Consider the following 27,069-nt stretch of genomic DNA (forward strand, 5'->3'; position numbering starts at 1 on the left):
CTTTTTCTTAGATTATAAACAGATTACAAATGAAATACTCAAGAAGCTATCTTTAAATTATTTGAACCTTATATAATGTCCAAGACATTCACAAAAGTTAATTCTCTGTTTTTCTCTTTTTCCTACCCCTACCTCCTCAAATTCTCTCATTATATTTATTTTTGTAATTGGAGAAACGCACAGTTTTCTTATTCCTTTAAAATGTCTATGAGAGATAAAAAGAAAAATGTTAATCAAGTGGAAGAATTTCTGGAAGGATATTAATTTCAAAATGAATTATTTCAACATGTGAGGTTTTTTACCAGACTGCCAAAGAAAATCCACAGAATATGACACAAGAATAGAACCAGCAGTGAGTAGGCTTATGTTTTTGGTTTAGCAAAATTTAAAATGGGTGTTCAGATCACATTTTCTAAGAAGTTGGGTGGTTTGGGGTAGAATATGTACTTATGATTATAAATTTAAAAAATAAATCTTGGGAAATGTGACTAGAGGATAATTTAATAATTACTAACCTTTGCCATTAAGAATAACTTATACTACTTGATCATATTTTGTTTTACTATTTTATGTTATGTACTGAGGTAGAAGGAAGAATTATAGTAATGATTTTGACAGTAAAAAAAAAAAAGGCGATTTTGAGAAAATTCCTTTAAACTTTTGGAAACTGTTCACTAAAGGTGAAAACTGTAAAGTCTAATTAGCTACTTTCTAACTTTCTAGCTCTAAAATTCAACAAAAATGGAGTGAAGATCGTTTCAGTACCAGTTCAGGTGTGGCTTTAGCTTTCTAAGCAGACAGAAATAGTACCAGATCACTGAATGTCTTGTGGTTGATATAAAACTGTGTTATTACCCAAATATCCTTTTGCTCCTTTCACAGAATTTGAGAGACACAGGTTGTTATAGCTTGGATCTTGACTGTCCATCAAAGGCTATGTGTTAAAAGTTTGATTGACTGGTTGACTATCTGTAGCAATATGGGGAGTTGACAGAACCTTTAAGAGATGGAGCTTAGAAGAAGGAAATTATATTATTGGGGATGTCTCTCCTTTTGCTTCCCCTCCACCATGAGGTGAGTGGCTTTGCTCTACTGCATGTTCGTCACCATGATTCCCTCCCTTGCCACAAGCCCAAAAACAACAGAGCCAACCATGGACTGAAACCTCTGAAACCGTTAGCCAAAATAATCTTTTCTACTTACAAGTTGGTTTTCTCAAATATTTTGCTATAGTGACCAAAAGCTGGCCAACAGTCACTAGTGCTATAAATAAAACACATGAAGTAATGTTTCTGTGCTACAATGACTTCTTAAGGATCTTAAGATTTTATGGGGAAAATGTACTTATTTATGTTGTAGAAAATAAATATTTTCTGTGTTATTCTGAGCTAAGTAATATTTTTGTGCTTGTACATTTAAAAATGTTGCTTTGAAAATATAAAAGGCTTAGATAATAGTAAACATTGGAATTAATATGAAGGAGCTCTTTTAAACTCTCTCTCTCTCTCAGTTCATAGACCTTGGAGAGTCTGAGAAATGCCTCACAAACCCTTGTACAAGTCAACACACTAAGAGGCATTTGCACACACACAGTTATATATAATCTTAAGAGATTATAAAGAGGCAAGAAAAGCTGTTAAAGCCTTTTTGAGGCCTATTAAACCATCTTTATATCACTTTCTCCAGTAATCTTTGCTATTTGCACTATGGCATTAGGGAGAAATAGGGCAAAGCTCAATTATCTAAATAAAAGAAGCACCTAATAACATAGTTAAAGCCAAATTAATGGCTAATTCTCAAATCATTTTTCTCTGCTCTTGTAAGATTTATTTTAGATTCTTTTAACTTGTACTAACTTTGAAATCTGTGTTTCTTGAGAACACACCAGTTGTTGGCTAGCTGTCTTAGTGGTAAGTTGCTGGGGCAGAGCCAGCCTGAATTTAAAATATGCTGTGGATGGGCTACAAATCATGTGCACTATATGTAGATAATCATGAGCTTTCAACAGATTTTTATGTATTAATAAGCATTTATTCCAAGGAGAAATGGTTGACATACAAAAGAGCTCCAGTCAGTTCCACACAAATGAATACATTTTACCCTAGCATGTGAATAGACTTTGGAAGGTCGCTGAAATTTCTCCCTCTAGATTTTTCAGGTGAGAATAATGTATGTTTAGAGTTGAATTCAAAATGGTGTGAAAGAGAAAAACAATAGTCCTACACTTTTTACTTTTTTCTCTCTTTCTTTGTGCTCACTTTTTCATTTTAAATGTTAAAGCCTTTTTCAGGATAGGTCTTACTCAAAATATGGTCCTGGAGAATATATGAACATACTCCACTGTAATTCTGTGTCTGATTCTTATCAGACTCATGGCTGAGAAAAGTGTAAAATAAATGAAACCATTTGTGATGGTTTGTTTTGATAATGCTTATATCCATGATTTCACTCTTATAACACTCTGTAATAGGTATTATTTGCAATGTTTTTATAAAGTATAAATCAGGAACCTAAATGCCTAAATAAATTAGCAAAGGGCGCTAACACTCTTATAAGTGTCAGAGCTACATGTCTGCATTACCTTTATGTAGCTCCTTCTGCTGCTAGGAGTTTTTTGGGGTATAGGAGATACTCAAATATTTTCAGTGGCTGTTGATGGAAGGATATAGCTAACCTTAAAACGAACTAGCTTTTGGATGTGACATCTAGCCAAACAAATTATTATTCCTCCTCCTCCGCTCCAGACTGATATTGAGTTTTTGTACTCTTTGAAGCAGAGTGATGGACTAGACAACTCCAGCTGGAAACTTCATGTTCTGGAACCTATAAAACTGAATAAACATCTTCACTAATAAACATCTTACTCTTTGAAGTTGTAGACCCAATGATTTAAGACCTCCACATATGTCTTTTAGGTAATTACCCATCTTTTAATCAAGTACTAGAAGGTTGGTTTAAAAATAAATCAAAGAAGCAGGGCCATTAATATCTTGATATTGTATAATTGTAAAACTGTTTGTAAGAAATGTCTTGAAAAATTAGGAAATATTAAATGTTGACATTCTGTAAATACACTCATCTCTTACTCACTAATAATAAAGTTTGAATACCAGAAAATATTAAAGGAATTGCAACCATTATCCATATATTAAATTTTCGTTGCAAATTCAAAGTAGTGTTTTCAGATATGATATTTAGTTCAGTCTTATATTAATATTTACATTAGAGAGTCCTGGAATGTCTTCTTGCTATGTTTTTAGACAAAACTTCAATAACTAATTTTTTTTCCAAAAGACACATGTCACGGCATAGCGGATTGAAAACTGGTGGTCCACTTATAAAGCCCAATTGAACTGAGTAAGCATGGTGCTGGGTTAGGGAGGCCCACCTAAGGACTGTTGCCAGTCGCATAAGAGGCAGAACTGGAGAAGAAGAGGTTAGGCTTTTGGGAGTTGGAGAGGCTGTTGGGAGCTGAGACTTGCTGCTGGGAGCTAGTAGAAGCTGTAAGGAGCTCTTTGTTGTTTTGGAAGGTGTCATCATGCTGGCTTTCCTGATGAACTTGGCTGTTTTCATTCTCCGAGGAGCTCGAGATCTTGTTGGCACTGAGAATGGCATTGGTTCACTTTGGGGGAGCTCTGGTCCTCACTCTGAGCATCACTTCCTGGCTCCGGAGGGGAAGATGGCGCACTACCGGTCTCCTAGAGAAGCTTGCTGCATTGGCTTGCCTGATGGGAACTCGGTCATCTTGATCATCAGAGGAGCTCAGGACCTCACTGTTGCTGAACATGGCTGTGGTACCTTTCAGGGGAGCTCTGGTTCTTCTGAGTATCGCTTGCTGGCTCCAGTGCAGACCCTTCAGCCTACTAGCACAGATCCTTCATCCCGCTGGCACAGACTTCCTAGATTCCACCACTCACCTTTGGGCCTTCCCAGCGCAGATTCGTGAAACAGACTGGCATGAGACATTGTCGTGGGCTCTGGGCCTCTGGTTGGATTCATGGGAGGCATTGTTATGAGCTCTAGGTACTCAGCTGGACTCATGCAGCACATTTCTCTGGGATCCAGGCCCTCAGCTGGATTCCTTGGTCTTAGTGTGTGGACAGATTTTCTGCACTCTTTTGTATATCGTTCTTTGGGTGATTATTATAAATAATCTTATAAAGTATGTGTCCTGTATTGTATCATTTTCCCTTGCAAAAATATCCCCAAACAAACACTCATGGTCATTTTACTTTTAGTGCAAATCTTAAGTCTCTTGGATTTTTTTTACATGCATGTAATTAATGGCACATCCAAAGGAAGCTGCCATCTTTGGGGGCCTTGGGAATACTGAATCCTTCCATTATTGTTTAACTGTGTTGTCTTTTTATTGTTTGTTTAAATTCCTGTACTCTACTTATGAACTGGGCAAGATCCTTGTTTGAATGATGAAAAGATTAGTGATTACAAACATAAATATGAGCAAATTGTCCATCTGTGAAATTTTATGCTTCATCATGGTGTTTCCTACATCCTCATTTATCCCTTGGATAACATTAAAGGAGTTGGGTGAGGGGATGGTATTGTAATTTGTAATTATTGTGTTCTAAACCACAGGTTAGAGTTGTATCCGTCTTTGTATCCACATTCTACCATGACTATGGCTTAGGAGAAAGCTTAAATAAAAATAATTCATTCACATTTGCTTTAGACTGCAAGGCACAAGCAAATATTTGTGACTTGCTTTCCTTGCTCTCATTATATGAGGACTACCCAGACCTTCCAGGCTTTCTTCAAATGCTGCTATAAGGTTTGTAAAATTAGATGAACATAGATAAAGGTGCAACCACAGATACAGCATATGAGATAAACAGAGAATATTTTTGGCCCTGTTTGTGAAAGAGAAGCAAGTGTATGAAGACAGGATTATCAAGAACATGTTCCTGTATGACACATGCGACACAATAAGCAATCTAAGTTGTGTTGTCATGTGTTCTTTTGTACCGTGCTTAAGAATAACTTGTACAAATATTGTAAGAAATGATAGCATATTGGTTAGTTTTCTCATTGCTGAGCTGCAATACCCAACCCCTACAAGCTAAAGGAAATGTTTAACTCGGTTCATGATTCCTGGGCATTCAGTGAGCTGGCTCCAAGTCAGGAACAACATGGTGGAAGAGTGTGGTGGAGCAAAGATTCTTAGTCTCTGGCAGCTGGGAATCAGTAAAGGGAGGCATTGCTAGAGAGAAAAGGTGCTAGGTACCATATGTTATAAGCAGTGTCACACTTCCACAACCCACCCAGACACACCCAGCTGTTAGCTGGTATAAGTACCTTCTGTGATACCTGGGCCATATTGGTCATTTGATGAATGGCCTTCTATAGTATTCATAAAATCAATTTTTCCTAAAACTATCTCCCTTTCCAAACTCAAAGATGCAAAAGTACAACACTTTGCTTTGTGAAGAGACCTTAAGAGCACCTTAATGAGAAGAGCTGAGTAGGCAGTTAGTTTCCTGACTGCAGTCATCCAGGTACCCAGAGGCCTCTAAAGCCATGATTAAAGGGGTTTGGCTACTGCTCTACCTGGTAGTAGACCTTGGCATTATATACTTGTTGGTGGTTTTATAGGCAGATAGGATATAAGAGTTGTGGGGTCAAAGAGACTTCCAGTCAGATTTCAAAAGAAGTGTGCCCCTGAAAGGACAGTGTGTGGAGCTGTGAAAGTGAAACCAGTTATGCAGTAGAGACACTGGGAAGTTTGAGAAGCCAGGAACAGGGAATAGCTGAGGAAAGTGTCAGGCTTTGAGCAGAACCAACACAAGAGCCATGAGGGCCGAAACCAGCAATGCTGTAGGGTGGGGCTGCCCAAGCCCTTTGGAGTTCACATCTTTCCCAGGATTTCTCAGGGTGCTGAACACAGCCACAGAATTCAGTGTTTTCCCTGCTGAGTTTTGCTCTTCCTTTGGTACAGTTTTTTTGTATACCAGTATTGTTCCTTTTTGGAATATGAATGTTCACCCTGTGCCATTTTGTGTCACAGTGTTTCACGTTCTTTGTCATTATTTCACAGGAGTTCACAGCTCTGAGTCTCCCTTAAATCCTAGAGGAGTCTTTGGGTCTGGGCCTGTGGATCATGCTGAAACTATTACAAGCTGGGCAACTTTCAGAGGTGGAGTGAATTCATTTTACACAAATAGATGGACACGTGGTTTTTTGTGGGCCCAAGGTGGAATGTTATGGTTTGGGATGTGATATGTCCCTTAAAAATCTCATGTGTTTGAAGATTGGTTGGATCCCAGGAGACCTGTACTCATCAGTGGACTAGCCCACTGATTATATGGAAAATATTGATTTTTATTCTTATTTAGTAATTATTTTATTTATCAGTTACAACAAGTTTTTTCCAGACAGGATCTGTTATGTAGCCCAGGTTGGCCTTAAACTCACTGTAGCCCAGGCTGGCCTCCTGGCTTATTTCTAGATGTCCCCCCAAAGACTCATGCACTCATAGGTGAAGCTGTTGAAAGGTGGTTGGCATATAAGGGCATCCAGGTTGACTTGCTGTTAGGGCGTAGAGTCTGGACCAAAGAGGGAGACACTAGAGGCATAACCTTGAAGGGTGTATCTCACTCTCCAGTTCCTTCCTTCTCTCTCTGCTCTCTATCTGCCATGATATGAACAGCTATTCTCAACCAAGCCCTTTTAGCAGACCTTCCTTACCAGCCAGCTACAGGCTGACACGCGAGCCAAAATGAGCCGCTCCTCTGCCCTGTGGGCGTCAAGTGCTGTGTCTCAGCAAGGAGAAATGTGCCGAATCAAAAGGGCTTGAGGAATTAATGTTTTGGGGCTTGAATAAAAATCATATAGCTGTTCTTCAAATCTCTTTATAGGATAAAATGTATCAATAGATTCCTTTATATTATATCTCTTAATAAATTCTTTTTTTCCTGGGGCTTTATTCTTTTTATATTCTGCAGAGCTTTCAAAAATAATAGAGAAAGAAACATTGTTATGTGATTGTTTATTGAAATAGGATATGTAAAAGTAAAGATTTATACAACTTGTGTCCAAAGGAGAATATTATGCTGGGCATGGTGGCACACACCTGTAATCCCAGCACTTGGGAGGCTGAGGCAGGAGGATCATTGCAAATTCAAGACCAGCCTGGGCTACAAAATGAGCTCAAGGCCAGCCTGAACTGCACAGAGAGAACTTGTCTCAAAAAGACCAAAAAAAAAAAAAAAAAAGGTAGAATATTTGCTAAATAAATTAAGGCATTTATTCCCAATGGACATCAAGCAGACATTTAAAAGATGTGATAGAGCTATGTTTCCTACGTGTCTATATTATCTGGTGAAAGAAGAATTAGTATAGAGTGATACCATTAAAAATGTATTTGTAAATTAAAACAACATTGAGATTTCATCTCACCCCAGTAAGAATGGCTAGCATTAAGAAATCAAGCAATAACAAATGCTGGCGAGGCTGTGGAGAAATAGGAATTCTCCACCGCTGGTGGGAATGCAGACTGGTGAAACCACTGTGGAAATCAGGATATGTAAAGATTGGAGATTCCTCAGAAAACAGGATATGTAAAGATTGGAGATTCCTCAGAAAACTAGGTCTAGAGGTCTCATTCAACTCAGCTATCCCCCTGCTGGGTATTTTCCCGGAAGATCTGAAAAGGTCATATCACAGTGATATATGTACACCCATGTTCATAACAGTGCAATTTGTAATTGTTAAATTGTGGAAGCAATACAAATGTGAATCCACTGAGGATTGGAAAAAAAGATTGTGGTACTTTTATATAATGGAACATTACTCAGCTATAAAGAAAGATAAACTCGAGGCTTTTATAGGGAGATAGTCACAACTAGAGACCATACTCATAAGTGAAATAAATCAGACCTGCATTTGTAAGAATCATAATGTCTCACTAGTGTAAGACCTGAAAGAGTGAATAAAAATTAGGTATGAGAGACATTGTGAAATGAAAGGAAAATGCTCAAAAGTAAAGGGCAGCTGGGGTGTGGGAAACGAGAAGGGAAAGAAGGGGAAATTATGTAAGAAATTATGTAATTATCCTGTACATTATGTATGTACAGGATAGCTAACATAGTTGTACTACTGTCTTCTATTGCTCTACAGAAAGGAACAGTTAATGATTACTTGTTTTATCAATTTTGCATGTCTCTATTTGTTTTCTTGAGAAACCACTTTGAAGATATCAATATGTAATACAACAACCATTGTTAATTTCCTACAACTTTGTCTGCAACTCTGTTTTGTTTGTATTGTTCTTGTGCTATTTTGTAAATGGATGTCTGTTTGTTAATATGTTTTCCTTCTTTTATTTCTTAAAATAAAAAAGAAAATGTGCTTGTAGGTATATTTAAGTATGTCTGTGAACATGTGTGTGAGGGAATTAATATATTTATGTGTATATGCACGTGTGCATGCAAATTTTTAAAGATCCGTATCAGAGTTATATTAATAGAGTTTCTCTACATGAATGGAGATTATATTTTTCTTTCACTATTATTTTTTAAAAAGGTGATGCTATAGGTTTCTAGTAGTAAAAATTGTGTATATTAAATACAAATTCTTTTAAATTTCCAACATAGAAAGAGCTATTTGTATCAGTAAGTGAGCACTGTGCTGGATATCTCTTATGTATACATGCACATATAAATAGAAAGCTATATGGGCAAGCACATTTTTAGAAGTACATATTCTAAATGCTATTTTGATTTTTTCATTGTTTTGCATTTAAGAAAAGAGAATGAATAAAACAGGATGGATTGTGCAATATCAGAAAATGTTATTTTATTATTTTGCTAGAGCACCAGAACAGAATACCAAAGATGGGTGGTTGAACCAACAGAATTCTTTCCTCACAGTTCTGGAAGTTGGACATACGAGGTCCAGGTGATGGTAAGGTTGATGATTTTCTGAGGTTTTTCGCTTTGGCTTTCAGTGGGCACCCTCTCACTGTGTCCTCACATGGACTCTCAAGGTGGGGGTCTTCTTTTTTATAAGGATGCCAACCATGAGGTTGGAGCCCACCCTAACAAGCACATTTAACTGAATTACTTCTTTAACAACGTTGCCGCCAAACATAGTCACTTTCTGAAGCAATCGGGCTTGGAATTTCAGCATAGGAATCTGTTGGTTCTGTACAGATTAGTGCATAACAAATTCTTTACTGGTAAATATTATAATACTGTACCTCAAAGGTTAAGAAAAATAGTTGTGAACATACTAGAAACTTTTGATATCTCTATAAAATTACATTATACTTGTATTCCTATACTTGCCCCAGCTTTCTTCCTGCCACCTGATGCATATGCATCATACATACCATGATCAACTGCAAACAAATCAAATCCACCAAGAAATGATTAAGGAAGCCATCATGACATGACCAGTTCAATTTAGGGAATATACACTTACTGGGTAGCCCAGTTAACAGATTTATTTTACTCAATACAATTTAAGAGACAGTTTTTTGCTGGAATAATTAGTACAGAAGTGTAGATTTCCAGAACTTTTTGAAAAAAAAAAATCCAACCAAGTATATGATAATAGATCATCTTAACTAAATTTCTTATTCACTTAATGCAAAAATTTGCCTCAAGAGCTGGGTATGCACTCTTCAGTTCGCTGCATCCAATGTGCTTCAATTACTTACATATTGTGTTTCTTTGCTTAACAGTTTGTAACTCCAGCCTTAGAATTTTCATAATGTTTCTCTGTCGTTTCATGGAACCGACTACTGAACAACTTATTTGACCATGAATTTCCTAGTCATTGCTCGGTGGACTTGATTTATTTGCAATTGTTTTCCTCAGGGAGATTTCATGTATATATAATCTAAGTTTTTTAATATTTCAGAATTTCCATGTGTTGCCCTTATTCCTAACCTAACGTGTCTGTGCGTTATATTTTAAAGATTATTTTTTCCTTCAGGGTATGGTGGGTATTGCAGTACCGTTTCCTGGCTTAATACGCTGCTGTAGAGAAGTCAGCAATCATCTTGATTGCTCTTCCTTTGTTTCGCTGGCTTTTTCTGTCTGGATAGCTGAAGAAAATATTTCTTTGTCCTTGAATCTTAATAGCTTCACCAGGATATGGACAATTTTAATCCTTCTCTGTCTTTTTTCTCAGTGAAGAAGATCTGTTTTCCACTCAGTGTTTCTCTTTATTTTCAAGGAGTTTTTAATATTTCTGAACATATCTTCTGCTTCTCTTTTTGGGCCACGGTGACAGAATGCCCATCTATTATCCATCTGTTATACCAACTTTTCCCCCATCAGCTCCTTCCAAACTTGTTTTCTGATGTTAACATTGTGTCAAGCCTTTTTGTGTCCCATTAATATGATTTGCAGCATGGCTTCTTTTTTTCTACTTCTAATTTATCAAAAAGACATGTAATGCTTCTACCAGTGTTTCTGGCCTTTCAATTCATCTCTGCCATCTGCCTGTATCCCTTGTGTAGTTTCATTCCTTTGCTTCATATTCCCATTAAGGTTTTGCACACTGTGAAGGAAAATCAGGAAATTTCTTATCCTCTTAAATATTTTTTCTATCTCACTAGGATTTTGCTACCTTTGTGTGCTGTGGTGCTTTGCCCCCCTGCATTTTTGTTGGAGCTATGTAAAACTGCAACTTTACTTTTTTAAAAAAATCTTGCTCATGGCTGACAGGGCCAGTCTAGACCTTGGCTTTGTTCTGGAAGCTAGTTATACCCTCCTGAGGTGAGGCACAGGAAGTTATACCTTTTCACTTATACACTGAGGACCATGTTGCTATCGCTGTCTTTTCCTACCCTTATATTGTGAGAGAGGGAAAGGCAGAAAGCTTAGACTCTACCTTATCTTCCTTGATTTGGACTAATTTTTTGTGTCATAATCCACTGTGTCTAACTAGGGATATATTCTCTTTCTGAACATTTCAAATCAGTCTTCTGGTTTGTAGGTGATGCTCTGAAGCTCTGAAGCTCACGCTTCCAGTAAAGAAATTCAGTTCAGGTTCCTCATTTTCCTGGTTTCCCTTATGCAGTTCTGCCAGCGACCCCACTCCACACTAAGAGTAGGAGAATTAATGCTTCTGGTGGGGTTTAGCCCACTGTATTTAGCTAGGCTCAGAGGGATCTGCTTCTGCTTACTCTATCAGCAACTGAGTCTCATAGCCATGCTTCCCCTTTTATCTACCTTTTTGTTTTAATATCTGGGATGTATTGCTGGGAACTTCGTTCCTTCTTTCTTTCTCTCCAGGTAGTGCATGTTAGAATGATACTTGCGAGAAGTTTTCTTCCCTGCCATCAAACACTTGTGGTTTAGGTTTTTACCCAGCCCTTTCCTTGTACTTCCTTTCCAGCAGTCCCCACGTCTCCCCACTTCTCAAAATCATAGCAACGCTTTTGAGGAGTTTATTGAGTCTTCTGATTTTCCCACCGTTTCTTCTGGTAGAAGTGGCTAAAGTGAAACAATTTCATGAGCCAATTTGGCATCTTTTATTTATTTACTTAGTGAATAAATTTATGTTTTATGTTTCTTGTTTATTGAGTGTTTGAGGGCAGGAAGATGCTCTTCTTAAACTTCTTTCTACTGTCTGAACTGAGAAGTCTAAATTACCTTGGTTTTCTTTTAGCCCTTTCTAATGAGATAGGCCAGTATGTGTTTATGTATTAAACAAAATTTTTTACTATGGGCCTATATTTCTTTGGTTAAACTTTGAAAAGAAAAAAAATATTTAAATGATACTTCTCATTTATATGGATGACTGATAAGATTTTCATCTATTTACTTAGGGTTATATAATTATGATTATATTAATTAGATCATAGTTTCTTTTTGACCTGGTTATGACATTTTCTCCACTAGACTTGTACAAGTTTGCTGTAAAGACATGGGATGTTGAAATTTCCCTTCCTCTTTCTTTCTTTCTTTCTTTCTTTCTTTCTTTCTTTCTTTCTTTCTTTCTTTCTTTCTTTCCTTCCTTCCTTCCTTCCTTCCTTCTTTCCTTCCTCCATTCCTTCCTTCCTTCCTTCATTCTTTCCTTCCTTCCTTCCTTCCTTCTCTTCCTTCTTCTTGTGCTTTTGTACATTTTATATATACATATATATGTATATATATTGAATTTAAATTTTTCAGCATTGCTTTGTGATTTTAAAATACAAAAGGCCATGGTGTATCATCAGTCACTTTAATGATCCTTTTTACAATTCAGGAAATTTTTCTTCTGTGATATCTTTATCATTATTTTTGTCCATTTGATTTGCTTTCTTCTGAGGAGCGGTTATCACACTGTTGGTTCTTCAGTCCCTGCCCTGTGTATTGGGTCTGTCTATGCTCTCATGTCCATCATCCTCCTCATAGTGAAACTGCTTTTTTAATTCACCCTGCACTTACTATTTCCAACTTCAGAAACATATTCTATTCTTAACCACTACTCTAGAAACTTCCTCTAGCTATTGATTAATCTTACTCTGAGTTTTTCATGTTAGCTTTGATATATTTTGTGCTTTTTTGCTCCTGTGTTATAGAGCTCACCTTTGTATTCTTTTAGGATGGCAGTCAGAATAACAATGACCACCACAACAACAGTGATAAAATAACAACTACAATAGGAAAAGAAAAAGAGTAAGATGAATTCCGTTTATTTTCTTAGATATTTTTGCGTGTGATACTGTAAATAGCTGTCAGAAGCAAGCTCTTTTTTCCAAGGTTTTAGACTCAAGGTGGGTCTTTTTCTTTCCTGTAGTATTATTTTGGAGGACTGTGAGGATATCTGATGGACCTGGTGCTGGTTGTAAGTTTCAGATTCTAGGAAAGCTTCACCTACCTAGTGTAATGCTGGCTTTTCCGGATTCTGGTTCTCTTATTCCTACATTTCCTTCTTTGCAAAAGCTCTGTTTTCTAAGACGCGTAGCACCGGCGGGGATCATCCTTATTCCTCCCTGGTTTGGTTTGGTTTGGCACGATGCCCCACAGTTCTGGTCTCCTCTTCTCATGCGGGTGCTATTGGAACAAATGCAGATTGATGGATGGGACCCAACAGCGACTGGACTGCACAGACATGGAAGAATTTCATTGCCTAGACATCATGCCTATGTGGCTGGCCGGGAGAAGGAAGAAGAGCACAATGGACAAAAGGAACCTGTGATCTTTACCTGCGATGTGTCACCTTGACTGGAGAAGAAAGTGCCTCACAGGCTCGTAACACTCTGGGTGGGTCTGTGGATAACTGACATGGAGGCCACAAACTGTAAAGGGAATATGAGCGGCAGCACTGAACAGGCTTGTCCACTGGATAAAATATAAAAGGAAAGGAGAAGGAAGTCTGTCCGTTTTCTTCTCCAGCGGAGCTCCTGTCTTCTCTGCTACCTTTGGATGTTTGTCTCCAGCTTCCTCAGGCTCCCAGTGAAGACTCTTCAGCTGCCAGTGCAGAACATTTGGCTTTGTTTTTGAGACAGGGTCTTGCTGTGTAATTCAGGCTGGCTTTGGCCTCACTATGTAGCCCAGATTGGCCTCAAACTTGTGGTGATCTTCCTGCATCAGCCTCCAGAGTGCTGGTAGTACAGGCGTGCACCACCGTGCCTGGCTCCCTTTGGCTTCCTGACATAGACTCACGCCAGACTCTGCAGTAAGTTTCAGGCTTTGGATGTTCGACTGAATCTTCTGACCCTGCAGCGTACACATGGGCATTCTGCATTCTTCTTCTCGTGACCTCACAGGAGGCTATTGTTAGCATATGTAGTAAAGTGTTTTATGTAATTACAAATTCTTATATAAAATCTTTTCATCTAGTGAACCTTAATGAACGCAGAGCCCTTTCAGACAAGTCAGTTCCACTTAAGGGATGTGCCCAAAGTCAAATTATGTCACGGAGGAATTAAATCCCATCCTCATCACCAAGTGTAAGGGTGACTGGGAATGTAGTCTTTTCTTGTGCATGTTAACATACCCGAGCACTGAGAAAGATGGGGCAGAAGAGATGTGTAGCCAACTGACGCTCCTTGTCACAGCTTAAGAGTTTTATGTTATCCATCATCAAACAGGACCATAATGGGTACATTGATCATTTCATCCTAGGCTTACTTAGACTGCTTACATTATATCCACATTTCCCTCCTCAAACAATTCATGGACCCTGCTATGTTAAAAAAGGGCCCAACTATTAGAGTTCCATACTACTTGCATCAATTTTCCACCCACTCCCTTTTGTGGGTCAAGTTGTTTATTCTGTCTTTGTGGCAATGCCTAATGAATTGTTCGTGCTGTGGCTACTCATGTTGATTCCCTGATGCGCACACATCCCTCCCTCCCACTTCTCCATAGCCACCCATCGCAGTCCCAGAACTCCTGCCTTTTTGTCTGTTCTGCTACAGCCACAAGTGATTTTTCCTTTATAGCTTCCTTCTTCACTCCCACTCAAAACATTCAGGCCATCATCAGCAGTGACTACCATGCTCATTGTTCTTTGCTTCTTACAAAGTATCTCCTCCTGTTTTTAATTTTTTTGCATCTCATAAAGCTCTTGCCATTGTTTTCTTATCTCTTCACTAAGGCGTGCACTTGAGAAGTTAGTGATTAAACAAATACATGTAAGAATAGTGATTCCCACCCAGACCTCCTAAGCCTGCATCCCACCATCTTCCAGTAACACTGTGCTGCAGGTCACAGCTCTTGTACCTTGTCCCTCACCAGCAGGAATTCAAATGATGGAAAGTCGTGGGTTAGTGAGTCCATGAGAAAGGAGCCTCAAATGTGACTGAACTGAAATAGAGATCCCAGGAAAGCGGAGGGGATCCTCACTACAAAATACAAGTGAACAATGCCTCCAGACATCCATGGTGAAGGACATTTGGGGTCTAAAAATCTTCCTTTTCCTTACCAAAATTGCCCTCAAACTGGGCAATATTAACTGGACAAACATTGCAGAAGTTCACAGATAATGAACAGCTGCAACAGCAAATCTTGCCTTCCTCTGGAGTGTTTTATCAGAGTTCATGTGCTCCTGGCTTAGTGCTAAACGCTTCACCAAGGGAAGCAATCCGCGGGTGGGAGCAGCCATGCAGATCGGAGACTAGCTTCCTCTCCGGTGGGTCAGGGTCTCACATAACAGCCTCAAATAAATGAATAAACTGGGAGCAGAAAGCCCTGAACTCCAGAGGGTGGCGGAAGCTGAAAGGCGAGTAGGTGGCAACAATACAATGATAAATTTTCTCAAAAGAAAATCAGGTCAGACAGCTTTTTAGCGACTGTGAACAGAATGGACATTCGTTCTGAAAAGTACTTAGCTTCTAAGCTTGGGTTCACTCTGTTATTCAAGTTTCTATTTTTCCACACAGGCTACCACACAGGCCACGCTCAGACATAAAATTTGTCTTATTTAGCTTCAGCACAATACAGTCAACATTTCACCAGGAACTTAAAATTGACTGACAGTAACACTGCCTATGTTTGATCCCTGTGCCATTTATCCTTCTGCATAATGTATCATGTAGTCATCACTGATTTGTACAGATTAAAGAGAGTAGAGCTGGGTAATGTTTTAAGATAACAATGTATTTGTTTCCTTTATATATTCATTTATTCATTCATTCTGTCATTCAACAGATATTTACTGGGTACATCTACAATGCATCTAGCAGTGTTCTAACGTCTAGGGATACACCATTAAATAAGACTGGAAAAGAAAATCCCTGTCTTTAAGAATCTGGAGTTTGCACTACTCTGAAATCCTCATGAGTAGCCAAGGCGAAAGAAGAAAGAGAGATCATGTCTTTGTTTTGCATTGACTCCAGACATCTCGCAAATGAGAAGCCTGCTGTACCATTGGCCCCAATATATGTGTTGTTTGGCCTTCTGAGTTTTAAAAAATGTTAGTTTAATGCTTTTTGATGTCCACTCCTTTCCAGGGCACGGCACTGTCCATCCCTCTTTATTATATTACAACTCTCCTGTTTGTTTTATTTACATTACTCATGTCAGTCCTGTGGGTGCTGGACTCTCCAGCATGTGGGCTAAAATCCTAAAAACTTAGACATCTGTAAAGGAAGTCAAAGAAAGAAAAGGGTTCTTGGGTCTCAGAGAAGCGTGTGTTTAGGAGCTGTGGAATTCAAGAACTCCAATTCCCACCTAAAGATTCCCTTCCAGCCTGAGGCAGGGAGAGGTGTGAACTGTCCCCACAATAGTGTAGCACAGAACCACAAAGAACTTGTTTTGGGAAGCTTGAGCTGATTTATAAGAAATCCTTATGGTAATAATATTATGAGGAAGCAGCAGATAAAGATGAGACTGTGGCCAGCCTCAGTGAGGACTGCTGTTTGATGCTCACACGTCACTGAACTCCACCACCAGGCCTACCTTAAGACCCCTGAATAATGTCACACTCCCAGGGTAAGGCGGACTCTTCACACATAGCTGAGGTTGCTGTTTCTCAGTTTGGAGAGCACTTGGACTTGGCAATAAAGTTAACACCTAAAACATCAGAAGAATGATGTTTTCTACATTCCTCAGTTAGTAGAGAGAGATTCACACCTGTTTTGCTAGCTTCTGTGAGGAAGTTTCTGCCATGTTTCATTACGGTGAAGGAAGGGAGGACTGGAAATTCTACTTTACAGGATAGGACAGTTTTTCCTTGTAATCTGTTGTAGTTGCTACCATCCTATAAGGGCTTGGTCTGTGATCTCTCTTTCCCCTTTAAGTTTATCTGGCATTTATGCCCTAATTCTGTGGCCTTCTTCATTCTGAAAAGGTTTAGTTCAATCTGACCACGTGGATGATTTCTAAAACCACATTTTCACTCACAGATTAGCTGTTGATAGAGCCCAAGGAGTGTAAGGTCTCACAGTCTCTGCTCCTTCCCAAATTCCCTCTCCTGGCTCCTCCTAGGTTTCTCCTTCAGGTTTGCCTGAGTTCTTCCATCTCAGAAGAGTGGTGTTCAAAGTGTGGTCCTCAGGAAAGCAGCTCAGCACCCCCTGCAGACAGATTACACTTATAAATTCTTGAGCAGCGCCCTCCCTACCTATTGAATTAGCAATCTCTGTGTGGAACCCAGGCCTTTAGGGATTTTAGAGGCTTGTTCACATTTGAGAATCACTGTTCTAGAAGGAAGCACTTTAAATCAGTGGTTCCTAAGGCAGGCAGCAAAAGGAGAAGTCTCTCCTGGGTGAACAAAGCAGACTTGAGCAGGGTGCTGTTATCTTTTGGTCAAAACAGATGATTAAATCTTTAAGCTCTTCTGTATAAATTGCAGCCATGTTTTTTTTCTCTATATGTGAACCAAATTTAAGTGTTCTGACCTTGTGGACAACTTTTCAGGAGAATGCTGAATTCCAGAGACTTCATTTTACTTTCAGTTCTCGTTGCCATGTTATCAGTTAATTGACTTTCCATTACACCCCGTGTGCATTTGCTTTTATATACGTTTGCTGTATTTGTCTTATTATTGGATACCCGAAATAAATAAATAAAAGAAGACAATTGGATGGAAATTCTTAATGGGAAGTGTTGCATGAATACTATATGTTTTCTTTGGGAAATTATGCGCTTATTTATGAAACTCCTCTTAAAAAGGAGTGCAGAAGGATGAGGTTAAACATACTGAATGAATTTAATATATCCAGGAGGAGAGTCAGCAATCGGCAGTATGTTTTTTAGCCTCTGTGTTTTCACAACATGTGAGCTTTGCTGCCTGCTCATTTGCATTTTCACTCAGGAGTCTAACATGAATAAAGCATTTTACTTTGTGTCAGCTCAGGAGGGGCAAAATATAAATATAGGTCTTTCAAAGATGACCTCAACCACAATGTTAGAAAATTGCTAAGTGCTAGAAAGCTCAAGCACAGTACTGGCAGAGAACAAAGGTTCACAATTTGTGAAGCATGGTGTAAAATCCTGTTTTGAATTGGCAAACAAAGGCAACATTTTGGGGTCAGTAGAATCTCTGTGAAAATAACAAGACTAGCAAGTGGTCAATGTCATGCAACTGAAAGGAAAGCTCCAAACATCAAAATAGTTGGCTAAACACAAGACTTGGACATTTCTAAAATTGAAAATAAATTTCCCTGTGGGTCTATCATAGTCTCTGAAAAAAAAAAATAAAATCCCTAAATTCTCAAAATTACTGAATTTTGTTGAAAAATATATCCAGGATAATTTTACCTGTTCAAATTTAATATTTGGAAAAATGCCAATCCTGTGATACAGGTGCTTCATTTCTGAGTGTATTATTTTCTTTCTTGCAGTGGACACCCCCTCAGAGTCATTTCCATGCTGCTGTGAGTTATATTTTAGCTAGCGGTGCTGTTTTATATTAGGTTCACAGGCTCTGCCTTTTCCCTTCTTTGCCTTAAGGGAAAGAATATTTAGGCATCAAATTATTGCTTTAAAACAAGGAATGCAGTTGTCGCTAAGGGATCAATCTATTTTATTAACAGAATCGTTGTGTTATGAAGTGGTTTGTTCCAAAGGGAACTGAGTAGAAACATCCATGTTTTGTTAAACTTAACATTAGTGTATAAATAAGTAAACTAAAAGAATAAGTAGGACACAAGACAAAGAGAAAAAGTATATTATTTGCTCATCTACTGCAGGCAGAGAACTGAGTTGGGTACACTACATGGATCCAAAACAGAAGGGGTTGCTGTGGCTAAGAGAGGAGCAGTGACAAGGGTAGCAAGTTAGTGGTGACACAGACCGGGATGCAAAAGGATTAGAACACCGCAATGTGCTGTTACATGCTTACTAATAGAGCTTAGCGCCATGTTTGCATAGCACACGCGGGAACTTATACTTGTTTTTATAAAAGAAATAGCCTTGATCTGAAGTTTAAATCTGACCACTACTTGAAATCTGAAGAGGGAAGGAAACGCTGTTGCACACGAAGGCAGCAGAGCTGCGCAATGGCTCGGCAGGGCTGCCTAACGTCTTCAGGAATGGGTATGGAAGATGCACCGATATAGTAAAATCAGGCCAGAACACCCGAAGGTGGTAAAAGGACTAAACCCAACAATAAGAACAACAACGGACTCCAGGACTGCATCAGTGAAAGAGGGCGCGGCCCAGAGATGGTCACTTATACCCTCCAACAGCTTTCTCTTCCATCCCAATGAAGGGGATGTTCTAAAGCAAAACAGTCAATTATCTAATCTAGAGAAACGGAAGTGATAATTGATAGGCAATGGCGGCATGAGGAAACACCTGGAGACCAAGGCTGTGGGAAAGATCAGATTTTATTTCACCTACATACAGGGAGGCTGACTCTGAAGCGATATCAGTGAATATCTGAAGAGACTCTGAGTATACATACGGTTTCGGGGCTGGGGTCGGAATCTCGAAGTCTGGATGAAGTATTTGACATCAGAACTGCAGGGGCAATCAGCACAGGTATGTAGATAGAAGTGGGGTCAGGAAGACTTCCGGTCTGGTCTTAAATTTCTTTATGGTTCTTGTTTGCAGAGGGCAGCCCTCTGTCAGTAGTGGGCAGTTCTCTCTCAGGTCATTCTCAGACCAAGGCTGACAATAATGAGCTTGCAGGAGCTCCACGAATTTGTCTGTAAGACACCAAAGCATTCAAACATTTCAGGCTACTATTAATCAAATACTCATTTACCCAGTGTATGTGCTACGTACATTATTTGTCTAAAGATTTTCACTTGGGTTTAACATTTCATAAGCAAACTTAATAGGCTATTTTAGATATTTTAGAATTGTGCAGACCTAGCATATATGAAAAGAATCTTGGTTAGCAAGTTGGCTAGAATTATTGTTAAACAAAAGCCATAGCACTTTGTCATAGGATTGAATTTAGTTTTCCTACCACTTTTTTTTTTTTTTCAAGTGAGTCATTAGAACAACATCCTGACCCCACAATGTGTTACCAAAGAAAGTACATCTTTATTTTCCTCTGGTTTTTTTCTTTGCAGCCAAGCAAGGCTTTGGCCATTATTATATTCATCAGCAAAAAATCCCCAAATACCAGCAGCATACCAGCAGCTGCATGGACCGTGGATTCAGGACAGATTTCAAACTCTGGAAGTGAGATTTAATCTCTTCCTCTCCTTGGGCCTGTTTTACGGCAAAAAACGATTTCACTGACCCATGTCAGTCTTAACACTTTGTTTCTCAGACACAGAAAGAAATCTCCAGCAGACTTCTTTTGTTAAGGCTGGCTGCGTACAGACTATGAAATGGGAAATTGGCCTTTGCAGCATGCAAAAATAAGCCTTTGGCCGTGGTACAGGCTCATCTGAAACCCTGAAGGCCAGCATTCCTGCTGAGGCTGATCCTGAGTGTTTACATGTTACGATCAGAAGGAACCGTTTCCCTTTTCAAAGTCAGCACTACTGTCCTAGGAGGTCAGGAAACACTGTTTACTTTTAGCGGTGGATGTTACAATAATAATAATAAAAATTAAAATGAGTGCTGGAAAGGGAAAGTTCGCTTTTTAACATCAGCTTGGATCTCCATCCACGTACACGGTGGTGGTGGGCCAGGTATTTTTATTGGCTTTTACTCCAATTGAAGTGGCACGGTCTCGTTCACATTGACCTGCAGTTTAGCACACGACAGAGATGTCAGGAGGGGTGTGGCCCTGTAGGTACATCCACAGCCAACCTCACAAAAGCCTGCTGTAACTAGAAGGAGCTTGCTCACAGAAGGTATGGGCTTTTGTTTTGCCTACAATAGCCTTTCCTTTCTCTGAGTAGCAGAATAGGAAACTCTGCATCTCAAACTTGAGGACAAATGTTATGATCAATTTTTACATTTTTTCGTATCTCTGACATGGCAATTGTAATGATTTAAAATAGCCAATAGAGAGAAAGTTCAGGTATACTATTGATACAGCATTTACATTTTATCTACTGTTCAAGTGAGGCTAGAATTAAAACCTCAATGTCTGGAGACAACAGCTAAAAACATCCTAGATTATTACTTTCTGGCACTTTTCTACTGAAGATGTCTTTAAAACTTTCTTCACAATGTAAAGAGATCTATGATTCACCAGAGGCTATGTTTTCATTTTTCTATCTTTAGAAAGGAGACATTCTTAGCCAATCTCGATAGTTAAGGGTCTTTGCATAACTTCTTGCTTCATCTTCTGTTAAAAAGACTGGAAAACCTTTATTTTTAAACTGAACAGAAGGCTGTCCCTCATTTTGCTTTGTTTTGTTTGGTATTAGGGATTGAAACCAGAATCTTTGCACTGACCTATATCCCCAGCCTGTTTTGTACTTTCATTTAAACTTTTTTTTTTTTTTACTTTGAGACAAGGTTGCTAAGTTGCCCAGGTTGAGTTCAAACTTTTGTTCCTCCTGCCTCCGTCTCCCAGAGGGCTGGGATTATAGACACAGGCTAGGACACCTGACAAGGTTATCCCATTTGATGTGCCTCTTAATATTTGAGGGTAGAGCTCTGTCATGCAAATGAGATGGATTTATGTTCAAATTTAGGTTCTAGCATTTACTAATTATGTGAACTTCAGCAATTTATTGTTAGGTGACAATTCTCTATGGTTCTCATGGTTCTTAATTTTCAGTCAGTGGCACTAATTATGTTGACTTCAGACTTTTTTCAAGTATGTTCGCATAGTAAGAAACCTTTGAAGGTAGAATCAGTGTTTCCCAGAGCAAAGGGAAGGCATGCACAGTGGCCATTAATAAAAATTCTGGTAGCATAGACTATAAAAATTTCTGTCCATTGTAAAATTGCTGTTACATAACCTGCTGATTGTCCAACCCAGTTGTCTTTGTGTTGCTATGTAGGAACTGGGGTTCAGCAAAAGACAAAGGCTTCTGCTATTGTTATGGGTAGGAAAGTTCCTTGGTTCCGACCCAGGAATCTTGTGCCTTCTGTTAGTGTTGGCGAAAACACAGCAAGGTAATTTGTTAGCTTTCAAGTTGGGTAAAATACCAGAACCTTGATGGTTTATGACCCTTGTTTAAAAGTATTTTTAATTTCTTCATTTGTAAAGCAGACCTTAAAAATAGTCCTGACATTGTAAGAACAAGGAGCTTAGTACTAATTACATGCTAAGACATGAGTAAATATTTTATGCAATTTTTCCACATCTACCTTAAACAATTTTTATTTGTATTGTTGTTTGCAAAGTAAACTTTTATTAAGAAAATATTGTGTTATGAAACACTTCTATAATCTTGCAGTACCTCTCCTAAATGTAAATTTTTAAAACCTTTTAATTTCATCTGTGAGTTTCACACTTTCCCTTCCCACTTTTTTTTTTTTAGTAAAGTTTCATTTAAAATGTTGGATGGATCTAATATAGAAGCTTGCATTTGAAAATGTAAAAAAGAGTACATTTTCTCAATTTGCTTCCATGGAAAGAAACTAGAAAAAGAGATTTGCAGGAGCACTTTCTTGGCTTAGTTTTATGTATGATTAAAACTTAAACTTCCAAAATATTTTATATTTAGTTTTCCAAAGAACTGTGTGAGCATACTAGGGAAGCTGGTTTTCATGCCAGCATGCTTCTGGGAGAAACTAAGTGTACATATGTGTGCTTATTGATATATGTGTGCCTTTGATAGATGAAGACAGAGAGATAAATTGCAGATATAGTCATGTTATACTTTTAAAAATTGTGTCCTTGAATCCCTTTTACCTGTAGGAAAATGCCATAACTTCTTGGCCTGATATTATAGGCCCAACCAATCTGTCCAGCTTTACCATCTGCTTACACTTCTAATTCTTCAAAACCTGTAAACACTATATGTTATTTCTTCTTTTCATACATTTTATAAACATCTTTCTTTTCTGTCCAATATGTCTTTCTTTTTTTTCTTTCAACCAATCTAATCTTGTTTTTTTTTTTTTCCTCCGGTACCAGGAACCGAACTCACGACCTTGCGCTTGCCAGGCAGGCGCTTTTGCCGCTGAGCTAAATCCCCAGCCCCTCAACCAATCTAATCTTATTTGTCCTATAAATTCAGTTTGTGTTTCTAGGGCTTTAGGAGACTTCTCTGCTTTATCCAAGTAGAGTTGGATGACTTCTTCTTTGAGGTATACTTTTATTGCCACATTCTTGCCATTAAAAAATTATTCTATTATTTGGCTATGGTTTCTTTCACCTGACTGATTGCTAGGTGTTTGAGGGGTGATAACTGTCTTCCTAACTGTTTTTACATTTTTGGCATGACATGCACAGTTTCTAGCAAATGGTAGTTTTTTTTTCCTTAAATCAATGGGACATAGAACAGACTGATTGGCTTTTCTGAAATTTAAATTATGAAATTTGTTTTCCTGGCACTTGGTTCAAATTCAGTGTTTCTCAATATTGGTTGTGCATTAAAATTACATGAAGAATTTTGACAAAGTACCAGTGCTTGATTCCAGAGATTTTGATATTTACACTAATCTCCATAGATTTGGATTTAATCTTAAATTAAAACTCAAGATTTGGTAATAATAGTAGCAAATACTGACAAATGTCTTACTGTAAAAGGTTTAATTTCAACTACACTTTTACATTTCTTTTTTACTAAGGTACATACACCATCCTTGAAAGCAAAAGTTAAAAACTATATAATGCATTGTCTTGGTTACTTTTCTCTCATTGCTGAGACAAAATACCTGACACCCAAAATTAAGGAGGAAAGGTTTATTTAGCTTACAGTTTGTGGAGGTTTCAGTCCATACTTGGCTGGCTCCAAGGCAGAGTGGAATATGGCAGAGACAACAGCTCATGGTGGAGGAAGACAGCAAAAGCAAGGAGAGCACAAGGAAGGAGAGGCAGCAAGCAGCCTCTTTCCCTCCCTCACACTGGTATGTGAACTGCTTGCCCCAGAGCAGGGAGCACTCACACCCATGACTGCATGAGGCTTTGGGGGAACATTCAGACACAAACCATAACAGGCATTATTTCAGGCACTGTTTTAAGATCTCTTTAAAATTAATTTTTAAACACTTTTTTTGAAAACTAAGATTGAAAATCATCACAGTATTACCCCAAAAATATAACCACTGATGCGGAGGTAAACTCCTGGTACAGAGTGGTGATATGACTAAACGAGCTTCTTTTAGCAAGGCCATAGTTTATGCTTGTTTTTGTTTTGAATTAAATAGGGACTTGAAGAAACAATCCTAGTGTGATGAATTGTGGTTAAACCGGAAATACTCAGATTGCCAAAGGAAGTGTTAGACATTAAGAGTTAATTTTTTCCTGAGACGGCACTTTATTAATCAATTAGCCGTAATCATTTGTCTTTACCCAGTGGAATTTTTCCACTTTCGAAAAGGAAAGGCTAATTTGATCTGGCAAATGTACAACTATTTAAAGGAAACATAACATCTGGAAAACTCGAGACTGTAATGTTTTAAATAGAGCAAAATGATAAGAAGTTTACTAAAACTTGCTCTGAGTTAAAATAGAAGGTTTAAAACATTTAAATGGGAGTTTTGTCATATTTAATTGTGAAATGAGTCTTTTTACAGCATAATACAAAAATTTACTTTTGCATTAAAGTATATTTTTCTAAGATTTTTAAGGAACATTACACCCTCAATACTGCTCATAACCTACTCTTGAGTCTTGTTCTAACTTTGCTCATCCCTCTCACCCAACTCTCCACCTGCCAGTCAGCTTTGATCATATTTCCCAGCTGTGTATAAAGTTGATGCACTTGGCAGTAGGCCTGGAACAGACCTACCCATTTGGGTGGCATAGGCCATGGAATCAAATAAAAAAATCAGTGCCTACAGAATAAGACAATAGGGAGTCATATAATACCAACCAATGGGCATCAAAGAGAGTCAAATTAGGGTGATGTGGGTAGCCAGAAAGCAAGGACAGCATGACCATGTGAATCCAGAGAAAGCAAAACAGGAAGATGCACCCGGCAGTAAGGGAGAAGCTATGTCTGTCTAAGTGGTCCTAGCCACAGTGGCTTTGTTTCTGCATCTTGTGGTGGAATGAAAGCTGTTTCAGGGACAAGTATTAGTACTTATTCATCCTAAGGGGACACAAGGGTTATAAAGAAAGAGAACAAGCCAGGGCTCAAGTTTTACAAGTGAGACTAAAGCAGGCCATGCCTTAAAATAAGGCAAGCAGTTACTATGACTTGGGTATAAACTGAGCAGGAGGTGAGTTACAACAGTAGCCTGATCCTAGGTCTCAGAATCAGATGGACCAGGTTCCACCCATAGGTGGTTTACCTGTAGGTAATAGATGAATGCAATGCTTGCATTCTTAAAAAAAATATAAAACCCCTGCATCTTCTTATTGCTTAATTCTGATATCACTTGGAATTATGTTTTTCAACGGCTGTCTGTTGACTGTAGAACAGGACAGTCTTGTGAATATGCATAAGGCACTCTACAATCTATTTTTAACCATTTTTTTAATTCTCACTTCTCCTTATCCTACCCCTTTCTCACAATCCCTGTACCTACTTGCTTTGTATAGAATCTAGAATTCCATAATGCAGACTAATCAAATTATTGTCTTTATCTTACAATGCGTCATAATCCATGTTGTGCTACAATAATATATCATAACCCAAGGCTTGTGTCCTTGTTACTTTCTTACTGCTGGAATAAAATACCCAGCACCGTCAAGGTGAAGGAGGAGAGCTTTATTTTGATCCACAGTTTATAGACGTTTCAGTCCATAGTTGGTTGGCTCCAAGGCAGGGTAGCATGGCAGAGGGGCATGGCAGAGGAGAAATAGCTCATGGCATAGCCACAGGAAATAGAGAGATCAAGGGAGGAGGAAAGGAGATACAGTCTTCCACACTGTACCTCCAGGGACCCATGTCTGTCCTCCTAACAGGATTTATCACTCACCATTACATTTACCTATAAACTCATGATGGACTAATCCAATCATGAGAGCATTACATCCCCATGATTCAGAGCAATCGCTTGCCAAAAGCCTCACTTATAAGCACATGTGGCTTTGGGAGACATATAGGTATGAACCACAGCAGCTCGGTAATGCATAGGTAACGTAGATCCCATCTTTGTTTCTTCCTTCTTTCCCTCCCTTTCTCTCTCCCTCCCTTCTGTTTTCTTGGTTTCATTCTCTATTTTTTGTCTCCCTCCCTCCCTCTCTCCTTCCTCCTTTCTTCCTTTATCCATTTTTCCTCTAAACCAAGTTTATACTAGGCAAATGTTCTCCCTCTGAACTTTTGAGTGATGTCCAGAGCCCTGAGAATTATTTCCTTACAGTTTTGGAGGCTGAGAAGTCGAAGGTTGAGGAGTGCATATATGGCAACGATCTTTCTGTGTAATCCAATGGCAAAAATAAGAGAAAAAGAGAGACAGAGAATATCAAGAAAAGATAGAAATTATTTTTGTAACAACCTCCTTTCATGATAGTCAACCCACTCTGGTGATATTTCCATTAATCCATTCATGAAATCAAAGCATTTGTGATCTAATCACTCTTAAAGATACTACCACTCAACTCTCTTGCACTGAAGATTATATATCCAACACGTGAATTCTGGAGAACACGTTCAAACCATACTCATTCCTCAAATCCATGTCATCCTCATATACTGATATATTCATTATATTAGCTATTCCAGTAGCTCCAAGGTCTTAACTCATTCCAGCATCAATTTAAAAGTCCAAATCCAGGGATTTATCTAAATCAGACACGGGTGAGTCTCAACACAGGAGTAACACTGCAGGAAATTTCCTCTGGTGATGAACCCAAACAAGTTATCTAGTTATAAAACACAGTCCTGGGAAGGGGATATCGTGAACATTCTCATTCCTAAAAGAGAAATAGGTAAGAAGAGAGGAGTAACCTGTGCCAAGTACGACTAAAACCCAACAGAGAAAAGAGTGAATTTAAACCTGGAAAGTAATCTCTATTGTCCTGAATCCTGGGCATGCTGGCACAAGGCTTGAGCCCCCAAGTCCTCAGCCAGCCTCTTCTCTACAGCTTTGCTGGACTCAGTCTATGCAGCGGCTATGGCTGGGTTGCACAGCCATAGCAGTCTGGGGTATTTGTGGTTGCCTTGTTAGCATGGCTTCACTAGGCAATGTCCTCAGGGGCCTCTCTATCATAGCCACACTCTGCGGGGCAATGTCTTATTGGGGCATATTT

At 38.7% G+C, this 27,069-nt stretch overlaps 2 long non-coding RNA genes across 2 annotated transcripts in view; one reads left to right on the forward strand and one right to left on the reverse strand.

The window, feature by feature from the left end:
- Positions 1-19,219: 19,219 nt before the first annotated feature.
- Positions 19,220-27,069, reverse strand: part of LOC106147809 — a 31,035-nt gene continuing 23,185 nt past the window's right edge. The window contains exon 3 of the long non-coding RNA XR_001232785.1: positions 19,220-19,549. This is a non-coding gene — a long non-coding RNA (uncharacterized LOC106147809). The remainder of the gene's footprint in view (positions 19,550-27,069) is intronic.
- The window catches only part of LOC106147810, a 47,828-nt gene continuing 41,344 nt past the window's right edge, over positions 20,586-27,069 (forward strand). Inside the window, exon 1 of the long non-coding RNA XR_001232786.1 lies at positions 20,586-20,656. This is a non-coding gene — a long non-coding RNA (uncharacterized LOC106147810). The remainder of the gene's footprint in view (positions 20,657-27,069) is intronic.

Source organism: Chinchilla lanigera, unplaced genomic scaffold, assembly GCF_000276665.1.
Source record: "Chinchilla lanigera isolate Chin_1 unplaced genomic scaffold, ChiLan1.0 scaffold00010, whole genome shotgun sequence".
NCBI classification, from domain to species: Eukaryota; Metazoa; Chordata; class Mammalia; order Rodentia; family Chinchillidae; genus Chinchilla; species Chinchilla lanigera.